General features: G+C 38.1%; 1 pseudogene; it reads right to left on the reverse strand.

Annotated features, from left to right (window-relative positions):
- Nucleotides 1–4786: 4786 nt before the first annotated feature.
- On the reverse strand, nucleotides 4787–7955 carry LOC134499736 (grpE protein homolog 1, mitochondrial-like; annotated as a pseudogene).
- Nucleotides 7956–15063: the final 7108 nt, after the last annotated feature.

The following is a 15063-nucleotide window of genomic DNA, read 5'->3' on the forward strand; positions in this document are numbered from 1 at the left end:
CATCAAAGGGGCCAAGCCAACTGGGAAGAAAAAAAGCTTAAGCCAGTAAGAAAAAGTGTAAATCCAAGCAGAAGTTTCTATTTTTAGTAGACCACCTTCACTGCGAAGCACCACATGGGGACACAGTGAGGTACTTGAAAGATAGATCTTAGAAACTTGGATTAGACTCTTTCAAGAGAAAGGAATGAACCCCCTGTAGGGGCCCAAATGAGCTCCAAAAAGGAGCTGAGCTTGGATCTTAGTGGAGAAAGCTTTAATCAAACTGAGAAAACTTAGCTGAGAAAACTTTAAAATTTTCAGTCCTTATATATCTAACCAATTAAAGAATTTTGCCATTTCTTTAATTCTTTTTATATAATTTTATTGAAAATTTTAAAAACAAGAGTAAAAATTAATACAAACTAAAATAAAGTAAGAAAGAAAAAAAAAGGAAGAAATAAATTTTTCCAGTCTTCCAATCTTCCTTATAGCAGTTATAAGTACAATTGTAGATTTATCTCTTTCTCTAAAGTTACATTGTGACTCTCTTTCTATAATCTATCCTATCTAATCATCCAAACCATAGATGATAAATTCATTTTTTTCTGTTTTATGCAAAAAGTCTATAGGGGGTTTCCAGTCAGCAATCCTGTAAATGTAGATATTGCCCATTCTCTAATTGAACAGGTCAATTTGGCCATTTTAGCAAGTTCTATCATATTTAGCAACCATTCTTCCATTGTAGGTATTGCCAAATCTTTCATCTTTGTGTGTCAAAATCCCACTGTGGTTATCATATATAAAAACAAAGTTCCATGAGTTTTTTTCCAATTGTTTATCCATCAGTCACAAGGGGAAAATTTCTGGTTTCAATTGTATAACTCCTATATAACTCACAGGAGTCTGTGAGTTCTAGTCCACCTTAGGCATGAAAGCTGGCTGGGTGACTTTGGGCCAGTCATTCTCTCTCAGCCCAACTCACCTCACAGGGTGGTTGTTGTGGGGGAAATAGGAGGAGGAAGGAGTATTAGGTATGTTTGCTGCCTTGAGTTATTTGTAAAAATAATAATAAAGGCAGGATAAAAATTAAATCTTCAGCAAAGGATCGTTACCTTGTCGTGGTGCTGGAGCTTGAGCACCTCAATGATGCCATGAGCTAAACCGTGAAGGGCCACCCAAGACGGGAAGGTCATGACAGAGAGGTCAGACTAAATGCGATCCCTGGGGAAGGTAATGGCAACCCACCCCAGTATTCTTGCCGTGAAAACTAAATGGATCAGTACAACCAGAGATATGTCGGTATACCATCGGAAGATGAGACCCCCAGGTCGGAAGATGGTCAAAATGCTACTGGGGAGGAACAGAGGATGAGCTCAACTAGCCCCAGACGTGATGACGCAGCTAGCTCAAAGCCGAAAGGACAGCTAGCGGCCGACGGTGCTGGTGGTGAACGGCGAATCCGATGTTCTAAGGATCAACACACCATTGGAACCTGGAATGTAAGATCTATGAGCCAGGGCAAATTGGATGTGGTTATTGGTGAGATGTCAAGATTAAAGATAGACATTCTGGGCGTCAGTGAACTGAAATGGACTGGAATGGGCCACTTCACATCAAATGACCACCAGATCTACTACTGCGGACAAGAGGACCACAGAAGAAATGGAGTAGCCTTCATAATTAATAGTAAAGTGGCTAAAGCAGTGCTTGGATACAACCCAAAAAACGACAGAATGATCTCAATTCGAATTCAGGGCAAGCCATCTAACATCACAGTGATCCAAATATACGCCCCAACCACAAATACTGAAGAAGCTGAAGTAGAGCAGTTCTATGAGGATCTGCAGCACCTACTGGACAACACGCCTAAAAGAGATGTTATTTTCATCACAGGAGACTGGAATGCTAAGGTGGGCAGTCAAATGACACCTGGAATTACAGGTAAGTATGGCCTGGGAGAACAAAACGAAGCAGGACACAGGCTGATAGAATTTTGCCAAGACAATTCACTCTGCATAACAAGCACTCTCTTCCAACAACCTAAGAGACGGCTTTATACATGGACTTCACCAGATGGACAACACAGAAATCAGATTGATTACATCCTTTGCAGCCAAAGGTGGCGGACATCTGTACAGTCGGTAAAAACAAGGCCTGGAGCTGACTGTAGTTCAGATCACGAACTTCTTCTTGCACAATTTAGGATCAGACTAAAGAGATTAGGGAAGACCCACAGATCAGCTAGATATGAGCTCACTAATATTCCTAAGGAATATGCAGTGGAGGTGAAGAATCGATTTAAGGGACTGGACTTAGTAGATAGGGTCCCGGAAGAACTCTGGACAGAAGTTGGCAGCATTGTTCAGGAGGCGGCAACAAAATACATCCCAAAGAAAGAGAAAACCAAGAAGGCAAAATGGCTGTCTGCTGAGACACTAGAAGTAGCCCAAGAAAGAAGGAAAGCAAAAGGCAACAGTGATAGGGGGAGATATGCCCAATTAAATGCAAAATTCCAGAGGTTAGCCAGAAGAGATAAGGAATTATTTTTAAACAAGCAATGCGCGGAAGTGGAAGAAGACAATAGAATAGGAAGGACAAGAGACCTCTTCCAGAAAATTAGAAACATTGGAGGTAAATTCCAGGCAAAAATGGGTATGATCAAAAACAAAGATGGCAAGGACCTAACAGAAGAAGAAGAGATCAAGAAAAGGTGGCAAGAATATACAGAAAACCTGTATAGGAAGGATAACAATATCGGGGATAGCTTTGACGGTGTGGTCGGTGAGCTAGAGCCAGACATCCTGAAGAGTGAGGTTGAGTGGGCCTTAAGAAGCATTGCTAATAACAAGGCAACAGGAGACGACGGCATCCCAGCTGAACTGTTCAAAATCTTGCAAGATGATGCTGTCAAGGTAATGCATGCTATATGCCAGCAAATTTGGAAAACACAAGAATGGCCATCAGACTGGAAAAAATCAACTTATATCCCAATACCAAAAAAGGGGAACACTAAAGAATGTTCAAACTATCGAACAGTGGCACTCATTTCACATGCCAGTAAGGTAATGCTCAAGATCCTGCAAGGTAGACTTCAGCAGTTCATGGAGCGAGAATTGCCAGATGTACAAGCTGGGTTTAGAAAAGGCAGAGGAACTAGAGACCAAATTGCCAATATCTGCTGGATAATGGAAAAAGCCAGGGAGTTTCAGAAAAACATCTATTTCTGTTTTATTGACTATTCTAAAGCCTTTGACTGTGTGGACCATAACAAATTGTGGCAAGTTCTTAGTGGTATGGGGATACCAAGTCATCTTGTCTGCCTCCTGAGGAATCTGTATAACGACCAAGTAGCAACAGTAAGAACAGACCACGGAACAACGGACTGGTTTAAGATTGGGAAAGGAGTACGGCAGGGCTGTATACTCTCACCCGACCTATTCAACTTGTATGCAGAACACATCATGCGACAAGCTGGCCTTGAGGAATCCAAGGCTGCAGTTAAAATTGCTGGAAGAAACATTAACAATCTCAGATATGCAGATGATACCACTTTGATGGCTGAAAGTGAAGAGGAACTGAGGAGCCTTATGATGAAGGTGAAAGAAGAAAGTGCAAAAGCTGGCTTGCAGCTAAACCTCAAAAAAACCAAGATTATGGCAACCAGCTTGATTGATAACTGGCAAATAGAGGGAGAAAATGTAGAAGCAGTGAAAGACTTTGTATTCCTAGGTGCAAAGATTACTGCAGATGCTGACTGCAGTCAGGAAATCAGAAGACGCTTAATCCTTGGAAGAAGAGCAATGACAAATCTCGATAAAATAGTTAAGAGCAGAGACATCACACTGACAACAAAGGCCCGCTTAGTTAAAGCAATGGTGTTTCCTGTAGTAACATATGGCTGCGAGAGCTGGACCATAAGGAAGGCTGAGCGAAGGAAGATAGATACTTTTGAACTGTGGTGTTGGAGGAAAATTCTGAGAGTGCCTTGGACTGCAAGAAGATCCAACCAGTCCATCCTCCAGGAAATAAAGCCAGACTGCTCACTTGAGGGAATGATATTAAAGGCAAAACTGAAATACTTTGGCCACATAATGAGAAGACAGGACACCCTGGAGAAGATGCTGATGCTAGGGAGAGTGGAAGGCAAAAGGAAGAGGGGCCGACCAAGGGCAAGATGGATGGATGATATTCTAGAGGTGACGGACTTGTCCCTGGGGGAGCTGGGGGTGTTGACGACCGACAGGAAGCTCTGGCGTGGGCTGGTCCATGAAGTCACGAAGAGTCGGAAGCGACTAAACGAATAAACAACAAAACAAAAATTAAATAAACTAATAAATATATAAATATTAATCTTTTGCTTTCTGTGAAATGTAGATCAACCTTACCCATTTAATGAAGTTATCTCCAAAATTCTTTCAAAATTTTAATCAGGAAGGACCAGTTGAAATTCTCTGCATCTAAGAAAATCAATGCAGTTTGTTTTTCATTATGTTGCTCCAAGTATTCCAAAATGTCCAACACATTTCTTATATTATCCTTTAACTGTCTTTTAAGTAAAAACCTACATTGATCCTCATGAATAAATTCTTCCAAAATTATTTTCAACCTCCCAGCCAAAATCGTTGTAAACAACCTATAGTTATTATTCAATAATGATATCTATTTTATATTTAGTTATCTACCTATCTACCTATCTACCTATCTACCTATCTACCTATCTATCTATCTATCTATCTATCTATCAAATTTATATGGCCACCCATCTCTCTGGGTGGTGTACAACAAGCTCTCCATTCATTCATTTAAGAACATTTTCAGCATTGCTTTATATGCATTATTACCCATCCATTATTTTCCTCTGTATCCCATCTCATTTGGTGAATCACCCCTATGTTTAGTGGGCATTATTAAGAAATTTAACTAATATTTATGTGATGGTGATTAAATCTTTCAGATTAGATTGCTATTGTTCTTTCACAACACCTACCAATGCAGGACTTAAAGTACACCCATGCAATTTATAGCTAACCTTTGATACTAAAGCAACAGTGCCAGGCTCTTTCCCTTCCATGGGGACATGAAATAATGCTTTATGTTCATAAGGATCAAATCTGGCTCCAAGAGGATTCAATTGCACCAATCCATGTTTTTTGAATACTTTCTGTATTTGAACTTCAGTCGTGGCAAGACCTTCATAAAGATTTTTCAGATGGGGTTTTTCAACCTTTAGTTCTTTGGGAACAGATTCAGCTGCTTTTTCCAGAACATCATCAACTTCCAGTAAGTCCTTGCAGAACCTCTGAATTCCATATAACTTTGCTTCTTCTACCAATTTCTGAGTTCTCTACCATGGATTTTCGGCCAGGACACGTTTATATTTATCAGTTATTCCTTGAACCGCTCTTCCAGTCTGGCCGATAGTTTCTTGTTAAAGTAAAATCTTGTCCCTCTTTAGGTATTAATGCTATATTAGCCTCTTTCCAGCTCTCTGGCATTTTTCCCCTTTGTAAAATAGAATTCAATGTATTTTGTATAGGTTGTAAATGTTCATCCTCAAAGCATTTATAGTAAGAAACTAGTAACCCATTTGGTCCAGGCATCTTTCCTGTTTTAGTCTTTTTTATAGTTTCACAAACTTCCCTTACTGTTATGGGTCCATTCATAATATGTTTATGTTTCTCTGTAATCTCCAGTAAATTTTGTTTCTTTAAATATTCTTGTATTTTCTCCAGGGAAACTTCTTGAGCTTTATATAAAATGTAATAATATTGATGAAATACTCTTTGCATAAGCACATTATCTGTTATTACAGTATCTCCCTCTTGTAATTTCAATAGACTTTTCTTATCTTTTTTTTTCCTTTTCGTAATTTGTATGCCAACCACTGCCCTGGTTTATTTGCAAACTCATTTTTTTTTTGCTTTGCATAATTCATATTTATTTCCATTTCTCTTAGTGTTAATGTAGATAATAGTCACTGTATAAGCTTAATTTGTTAAGAAATATTTATCTTCTCTGGAAACTTCTTTAATTCCTCTTCTTTTCTATAATTCAAAATAGCTTGTGTTTTCTCTTGTCTCTTCCTTTTGGGTTCGCTGTTAAGTTGTATGAAGTAACTTCTTATGAATGCTTTGCTTGTGTCCCAAACCATTCTTACATCTGCACCTTTATTAAGATTATGGAAAAAAAAACTCTTTTAATTTCTTTTTACAGTCCTCCACTATTGCTTCTTTCTGTAAGAGCATTTCATTTAACCTCCATCTGAAAGAACTGGGTTTACCTTTAAAAACCAAACTCACTGGATTATGATCTGAAAGCATCTTTGGTAATATGAACCTTAGTAGTCAAATTCTTCAAAATCCAAATCATGTCTATTCTCAAAAAAATTCTACGTCTTTCAGAAAAATAAGGGTACTCTCTTGAATTGCCATGTTTATGTCTTCATGCATCAACAAGCTCTAAATTGTCCATCAAATTAAAAAAAAAAACTTTTGGTAGTTTACCTTGTGTCATTTTAATATTTTTCTCAAAAGTTCTGTCTACTTGTGGGTCAAGCACTCCATTCCAATCTCCCATTAAATTTATGGACAGACAAATGGGCTTTTCTTATGAAAATTGGTGTTTAACGTGTGTTTCTTGTAAGCAAATTCTATCTTGTTTTAATTTTTTTCAAATAATCTTTTTTTCTCTTTTGAGGAGCATTTGCTGCATTTATATTCCATGTTGAGCATTTGTAATCCATAATCAGGCCAAAAATTTAGAAAAGTCAATACCTGTAGCACCCAATTCATTATCATCCCTTTCATTTTCCTGTTGCACCTGTAAAGGCCTTTGTGTAGTCTCATCTGTCACATCCATTTGTATTGTCTCCAGTTCTTTGAATTTTTCTAGAAATTCTCTTTCTGCACAGTATTCAGTCCAAACCTCTGCTGTTTGAAAGTAAAAATCACTTCTTCCAGTTTGTCCCATTGAAATGGAATCTTTTTCTGTTTGTCTATCAGTCAGAAAGAAGTAGTCTTGTCTCTTACACGGTATTCTAATTGGAATTTCTTTAAGCACAATTACATTGTTATTATCAATATTCAATCTTGTTTTAAAATGCTGCTACAGAACTTGGTCTTTTGTCTTCTTCCTGACAAAATGCACCAGGATATCCCTTGGAACTTTTCTTAATTTTGCAAATCTTGTATTTATTCTATAAACTTCATCAGTTTCTGCCTCTGTATCCTCTTCATCCCATTCTTTAATTACCTTTTCTTGAATGTCTTCACCAGAATCCTCTGGGATCACACTGAATCTGGTTGGAATTATCAGGGGTCAACTCAGCATTGTCTCATATGCATAAGGGGGTCTTTCTAGTAAACACATCTCTACTGTGCTTGTGGGATGTCACATGGGTCACCTGATTTCCACTTCCTCCTCCTTCTTGGGTTTGGGGATTAACAATCTCCATTACCTCTTGGGAACACCTGCAAGGAGGTGGTGCTGCAGAATGCAGCTCTTGTCCTTTTATCTCACTTGCACACAGACATTTCTATTTCCATAGAAAGTGTCTACAAAGAACCAGTGATGAATAAGTGCTTTCTACTATGAAGCTACTTGTATCCAGTTCTACTGAATAAATGTAAGCTACCTTTTTTTTCTCTTCATCAAACTACTGTGTGAAGACTGAATTATTTTCTGAACGTAATTAACCTTAATGTGCAAGTTTGGTTCACGCTTCTACTTTGCAAGATTTTTGTTAGCTACTTGTTCTTTTATTAACCTTTAAAACCTCCATCAAATCTCAAGCAAAATTTCTTCTCTCTAAACTCCAATAATGCCATATTATCTAAATCTCTTTCCATCCCTCTATTTATAATTTCTGTCTTACTTTCCAAAATTTTCACTTTACCATTAATTTGTTTTATTTCTCCAGTCACTTGTTTTACAAAGTTTTCCATTTTCTTAACTTCTACTTTCATCTCCTCTTTCATCCATTCTCTCTTCAAAAGCTGCCAATTTAGTATTAGGTGATTCAGACATGTTTTTGCCTAATTCTTGAAACATTTTCTGAAGCAAGTCAGGTATAATTCCACTTTTGCAGGTTGCCCTAACAATCCCCTTCTCCCCGCTCCTGTTTCTGCTGCTTTTCTGGTGATTGCCATTCTAATATTGTAATCCAGAAGGGAAAGCCTCTCAATTACAAGAGGGAAAGTAAAAGGCTTCCTCTTTTTTTTTTCTCCCTGTTTTGTCTTTCTGTGTACTTAATACTTTCATCTCAGATGGAACTCCTTAGTTACAGTCACTGACACAATCTGGTTCATATTACCTTTATTTTGCAAAATCCACCAACTTTCTACCCTCTTTAATGTTAAACAAATAACGTTCCCATGAATGTCAGGTCCATCTGACTGTTTTATTCCAATATTTTCAAAAGCACTTTCACCAGAATTTAATCTTTCAAAATTACTGTCCCCTTTATCTGTTTTAAATGTTCTTATATCCAATTCTTGTTAAGCTTTTTGCTGAAAATGTAAATCCTTTAAAGTTTTTTTTCCTCCTTTAATCCAGAAAGTATGTTGACTCACCAAATGGATTTCTTTTATGCTGCTGCACAGAAAATCTCTCTTTAACTGTAAATTGATTACATCTGACAGTGATTAAGAAAGTGAGGCTTTTGTGAACCTTGTGTCCATATAGGCTGTATTACACCTGTGAGCATGACTGAAATCCCTCAACCCACCAGCCACTCAACTCAGAAGTCAAATGCAAAAACCTCAGTTCCTGCAGTCTCCTCACAAGAAGCAGTTGTCTGGAGTACAGGTGGGTGATCTAAAGATCTCTCCTCACCCCGAGAGACTGCTGCAGCCAGAATTCACTGTCTGGCCACCAATCTCCACCGCAATGCCATCCCCACTCTTTCAGGGACATCTAGTCTGCCATAGAACCTGTCAGCGGGAAAAACACTCCCAAAAGAATTCCAATCCACAAGGTTCGATGATGCAGAGAAAAGAGTTTATTTGTAACGCGTTTGCAAAGGCGGGTCCCTCCGTGCAAGAAGGAACCAAGAACAAAGCTAGCTCAAAACCTTTATACCCTAACTGTATAGGGCTCAGCTCACAATCTTCCTGTTTCCCAAGCATTCTTGAGTTAGTTACTAGGTTTATGTGTTTATGTGTCCGGGATGATTCTGCCATCCTTATCTCTTCCTCCTTTCAAAGGCTAATCCCACTCAAACACCTCTTTGTAGACGCCAGCTACTCTACACAATCAGCTATAAATTCCTAACCTAAACGGCTCTATCTGACACGCATATCCTCAGCCCCACGGGTTCAGGGTCCGGTCACCCACCTGTGGCTGACTCCCTTTTTCTTCTCTCATGAGTTTGAGGCACGTACAAGGGTTTTTCTTTACCTTGCCCCCCCCCTCACAAACCCCACTCAGAAGCCTTCCATTTCTTTAATTCTTGACTTTAGGTGCCTTTTTGGCACTGGCAGGATGATTTACCTAGCAGTGGAAATATGTGGCAGCCACAGGAAACAACCTGTAGCAAGGCCTCCACCCCTGCTTGTCCTTCCAGGGAATTGCCATTTGATGTTCTGCTTTCAGTGCTGGACAGGTGGGATGGGAATGGCCAGCTGTGCATATAGCAATGCTGGTAATAAGCTATGCCTGAAAAGCACAGCCTAGTCCAGGCTATAGGTAGTGAGCTGGAAGGTGCTGCCTGCCTCTGAAATCACAAGTGTTAACTTGCTTATAACTCAGCCCAGGGAAGAGCATTTCTAATTTAGAACAGAGGTTTTTGCAAGACTACATACCACGCCTTACTTCTTATTTCAAGATTCTCAGTGTAGGCAACACATTGTGTACATCAAAGATCTACAGAACGGTAGTGCGTCCAGTCACCCTCTATGGATCGGAGTGCTGGCCAGCGACAGCAAAGCATGAGCAGGCCCTGCGTGTGATGGAAATGCAAATGCCCTGATGGTGCCTTGGACTAATGTGATTCGACCAAGCCATGAACGATGATGTCTGACGACGACTGGGAGTCATGCCAATCGTGGCAAAACTGCAGGAAGGAAGGCTCAGATGGTATGGACATGTCGTACATGGCAAAGAAGACTTGGTGGCAAAAACAGCCATGTGCCTGGATCCTGGCGGCTGGTGGCCCTGCGGTAGACCCAAGAAACAGTGGATGGACCGCATTAAGGAGGACATGGAATGCATGAATGCCACCCCTGAAGATGCCTTGGACCGAGCCAAATGGAGATGGATATGCCGACAAGCGGACCCTGCCATAGCGCGGGAAAAACGCTAAGAAGATATATCCAACATATCACTGTTACTTGTTAGACATGCTCACACTGTATTAAGGTCTATAATACATGACTACAACATGAGTTGGTAAACGATACAGATATACCCTTCTCTTTGGAGTGTTCTCTATCTAGAAAGTTCAAATATAACATTCCTAAATTCACTGAAAGAGCATATTTGTGAAATACAGGGGGAAAAAAAACCCTCTGAATTCTACTCCTGAATTCATGAGATTGTGCCTGTGATTCCAAGCACATGCAACAAAACGTCTGTTCCAGGCAACCACCATTGTTGTCTGTAAAGACTAATCTGCTGTAAGAACCTGCAAAAACTGATCCTTTTCTCTACAGCCTGGTTTCAGTAAAGGAGAAGACTGTCAGATCAACATCCAACATTCTTTGGAGATGCTGGCGCTGTGTAAATTCATAAGAAAAGCTAGCCAAAATAAATAAGAAACTATGCACAAGTCATTGCTTCAGAAAAAATGAGAGCAAAGCAATTGATTCCATTAAATCATCCATAAATTAATGGGAGAAAATATGCCCGTTACAAATATTTTCTATTTTTCTAAATTAATTTTCCTTTATTAACTAAAACATTTTTTGTCTCTGAGATAACTAAACCACAGCATAACATCAGTAGTAAAACACACACACACATACACACACAAACAAAAGTTTGGAAGATCAGAATCCAGAAGCTCATTGATCCCCTAGGTTTGTAATGTATAATCTGAGTTCCCAGACCATGTGTGGCCCTTGGGTGCAATTCCTTGAGATCCCAAACTCCATTTGTTACCAAATTCTAATGTTTTAAAATGTGATAGAATGGGAAAACATTAATTGTATGACTGCAGAGTAGATATAAAAGTGCTCTTCAATTCTAAATATGTGCTCCATTCAAAGGATACGGTAGCCCTTGGTCTGAAAAAAGATGTGTATTCTAGGTATAGGCTTATGAAAATAAAATTTTCTTTTTTTAAAAAAATGTGGAGGTTTACAAGAAAGTTGTTTTATTGTACAATTGCTCATCTCAGCTGACTGAATAATAAAATATAGGGGGCCATCACATACTTACATTAAAGTAAATAAAACCCAGAGGTGGAAATATATGTGCAGAGGTGCTTAAAAGATTGTAAACTCTTTTGAATTTTCAGTATCTCTGCATAAATATGACCTAAAGTGTGATCTGTTATCCACACACATTCTAAAACTAGATAAAGAGAAAATAACTGGTGAATACATGGACTCAAATAATTAAAAATAAAGATAATCATACTTTAAAAGTTTTAAATAGCTATAAGCAATAACCATAATACTATTAATGCTATAGAGAGACATTTTATGAGGGATGATAGGATGTGTACAGGTTGTGGTTGTTAAGAATGCAACAGCAAAAAATGAAAACATACATATTCCAAAACTGAATATATGTAACAGGCAGACTGTGTTGGCACCAGCCTATCCTGTGCCTCATCCTAGAGTGAAGGCTCCATATTTTCGAACAGAGAAACACAGCTTGAGGCATTCTGAGGGCAGCGCCAAGGAGACCCTGTCCCAAAAATACTGTAGAACGCATAATGATCATCTTTGTTTCCAGCACTGTAGTCCCCTCTACCAATTAAAGGAAAACACTGCAAGCTTTTGTTTTCTCTTTTTAATAGATAAAAAACCAAGTGGAAGAAGGAAGTTACCAGTGCAGATGGGCCAAAGGCCTAATTTTTTGTCTCTTGGGAATTTGGAAGTTTTAATGTATACATATTCTTATTTCACCCCTTAAAATTCCAGACAAGGGGAAATTGTCTCAATATTGTGTATGTGAGTGTGTGTGTGTGTGTGTTTTAAAGTGTCAGTGGATGCCTTAAGTATCTGCAATGCTCAAGGAACTAATTTTGTTTTAGCTTACTTAAGCATCCCAAAAGTAGAAAACAAGGACAAAAATACTAGCTGCATCTACTGGCAGGGGGAGGCAGGGGGGTGAGAAATAATCGGGAAGGAGGTTCTGGGTCTGCAAAAGAGGTGCTGGATGGCAACATGTGGTCTCGAGCTCCCTTTTTGCATATCTATTTTAGAAGAACTTCCAGCCTAGACCACATTCAAATATACGTTGCAGTGCATATGTCCACATTTTCTAGCTGTGGAAATCCTGAATCATGTGCCAGAACTACAAATAATGAAAGGCAAGTATTTAAATTAAAAAAATAAGTTCAAATTAGACTTTAATGAAATGTCTTTAAATATAGTGGAGGGAAAAATCAAGCAGAGGCATTACACTCTGTATCTGCACATCCACAGGCAATTATGCACATATAACATCATTTTTTTTCAGTATAAATCACTGTGGCATTCACTTTAAATCAGTATAATTGCATCAAAGACAGAAAATTGCAGCCTCTTAAAAATGCCAGTATATTATCATCATGTGTTCTTCTGCAACATGATTGCAAGGCACAACTGAAAAACATTAGTTTTACATGCAACTAGGAAAGAATGTGATAAGTGTATCATATTTTAGTTACACCTAAGTAGAAATACAAGTAAGTCTGCAATCTGGATTTCAGATGGTGATTGCCCAGTTAGTTTTGTTTTTCTAACCTCACTTTATTGACCAGAGCTTGTAGAAATTTGGCAGAAAGAGTTTATATTAATATTAATACAATGGAATCTCATTTTTAATGGACTAATTTGGAGAGACTGTCCATTACATTGGAGAGTATGTCAATGAGATGGTAGAAGTTATTTGTGCGATAACATCACTATGCCAATAATGCAGACTTGGTCCATTTTGTACAAAGTGTGTTGTATCAAGGTCCTGTAAAAAAAGCTTTCACTGTACCGATTTTATATGCGTTTCATTAAATAAATGTACTTTTGAACTTTACGTATCCAAATATGTAGTTTTAACATGCGTATTTCTCCATAGAAAAATGCATTTTGCATACTTACAAATGCTCTTAGTCTACAACATACACATTTGTTTGTATGTTTTTACATTTGCAGACCAAAAATTGATATATTCATCTGAAAAGTCTGACAGACTAAATTTTTCATTTATAGAAATCAAAAACAGCAATAACGCTTATTTTCCCCTAATGCAAAACCTCTCAAATCCTCTAGATGTTATCCCTACCTTCTCTCAAAACCGTAAGGTCATGTAGAGACATTTAAACAACAAGAAACACAATAGGCCCCATTTTTTACATCTGGAAAGAAAAACAAATGGCAGACATTAATTTGGTGATGACAGCTGGGAAGCATGCATTTCAATATTTCTGATAGGACTGACAGAATTTGCTGCTTTTAATGGGGGAGGATGAGCTGTTCTGCTTTAGCGAAGTGACAAGTTCAGCAAAATGCTACATTTAATAAAGGGAGAGGTTAAGCTGGGATTGTGATCAGGGCAGAGCAACTAGAGACAAGAGTGAGTTGTTCCCTCACCTGCTATGATCCTGACCAATAAAAGCAGCTATAATTGGCCTGAAGGTGGAAGAGGGAGGGTTGTTGGAAGGGAAAGGCAGTCAGTAACTCAGCAAGAGGGAAAAGTGGCATTTTAAATACCTTCCAATTCTATTGTTGTATTATCCTATTCTTTTAGCAATCTGTACAAAACTCTTACATCTTCTATTGCAATTTTTTTCCTCACTGCCAGGCGACTGCCTGGACAGGTCCCTGCAGTTTTCATAGCAAGCTTTCATTGGTGGTTTGCCATTGCCTTCTCCCTAGGGCTGAGAGAGACTGGCCCAAGGTCACTTAGCTGGCTTTGTGCCCAAGACAGGACTAGAACTCACGGTTTCCCGGTTTCTAGTCTGATGCCTTAACCACTACACCAAACTGGCTCTATTACAAATGTTCAAGATCAAATTCTTGCATATGTCTGTAATTCTATTACTTTATTTTTCTGAAGATTTACAAGTCAGAGTTTCCAAAGATGGAGCAATGAACACATTTAAGGGTCAAGACAATAAACATTTCTAAAAAAATCACTAAGAAGATGCCATTCTTGGTATTAAAAATTCATTTTCAGAACATTTTATTTAAAAATTGAAATATAATTGCAGCTTTAAAAACATTTTAGAAATTAAAAAAAATTGTAATTTTAATTTATGTCTTCTGGAATGATAGGATTAGTGCCTTCAAAGCTTTCTTCTTTTCTGAATGCATATTTTATACTATATATTAAAAATAATGAATGCTTTTATCCTGAGGGCTGTTACCTCCATAGGAGCAGCATAAATACATAGTTCAGATTTTATCTGAAGAATAACTAATGCATAGTAACCATGTTTTTAAACAACAGAAAGCTATGACAGGGAAGTTTTAGTATTCAAAACAGAGAGGGTATAATTATGAGCACATCATTTATTTAAAAGTTTTATTGTGTCCATTGTGTTTGCATTTATGATTTATGCAATAGCCTCCATAAAATAAGAGATTTTCAGAAGAGAAACAAACTAATCAATAGAGAGTTTTGCTCTATATAGGATCTTCCCCACTACACTGATGACATGGGAAAAGTGACAAGGGAAAAGCAAAACTGAAGTAGCGGAACAGCTCTGTAGCAGCAGCCAAAAGCTGGGGAGGAGTTGCAGAATAGAAAAGATGGTAATGCAAAAGTGCCCTTGTTTTCCTTTTCTTTCACAATCCCCCTTTCCTTCTATACCGAGTCTATTTAGATTGTAAAATTGAGGGACAATATGGTTTTTATTATTCTGTAAGATTCTCTGGAAACTCTTGAAGATGAATAATAAGTTATACATTCTGTAAATGTTTATGTATGTGTATATAT

This window comes from Candoia aspera, chromosome 6, assembly GCF_035149785.1.
Source record: "Candoia aspera isolate rCanAsp1 chromosome 6, rCanAsp1.hap2, whole genome shotgun sequence".
Taxonomy (NCBI): domain Eukaryota; kingdom Metazoa; phylum Chordata; class Lepidosauria; order Squamata; family Boidae; genus Candoia; species Candoia aspera.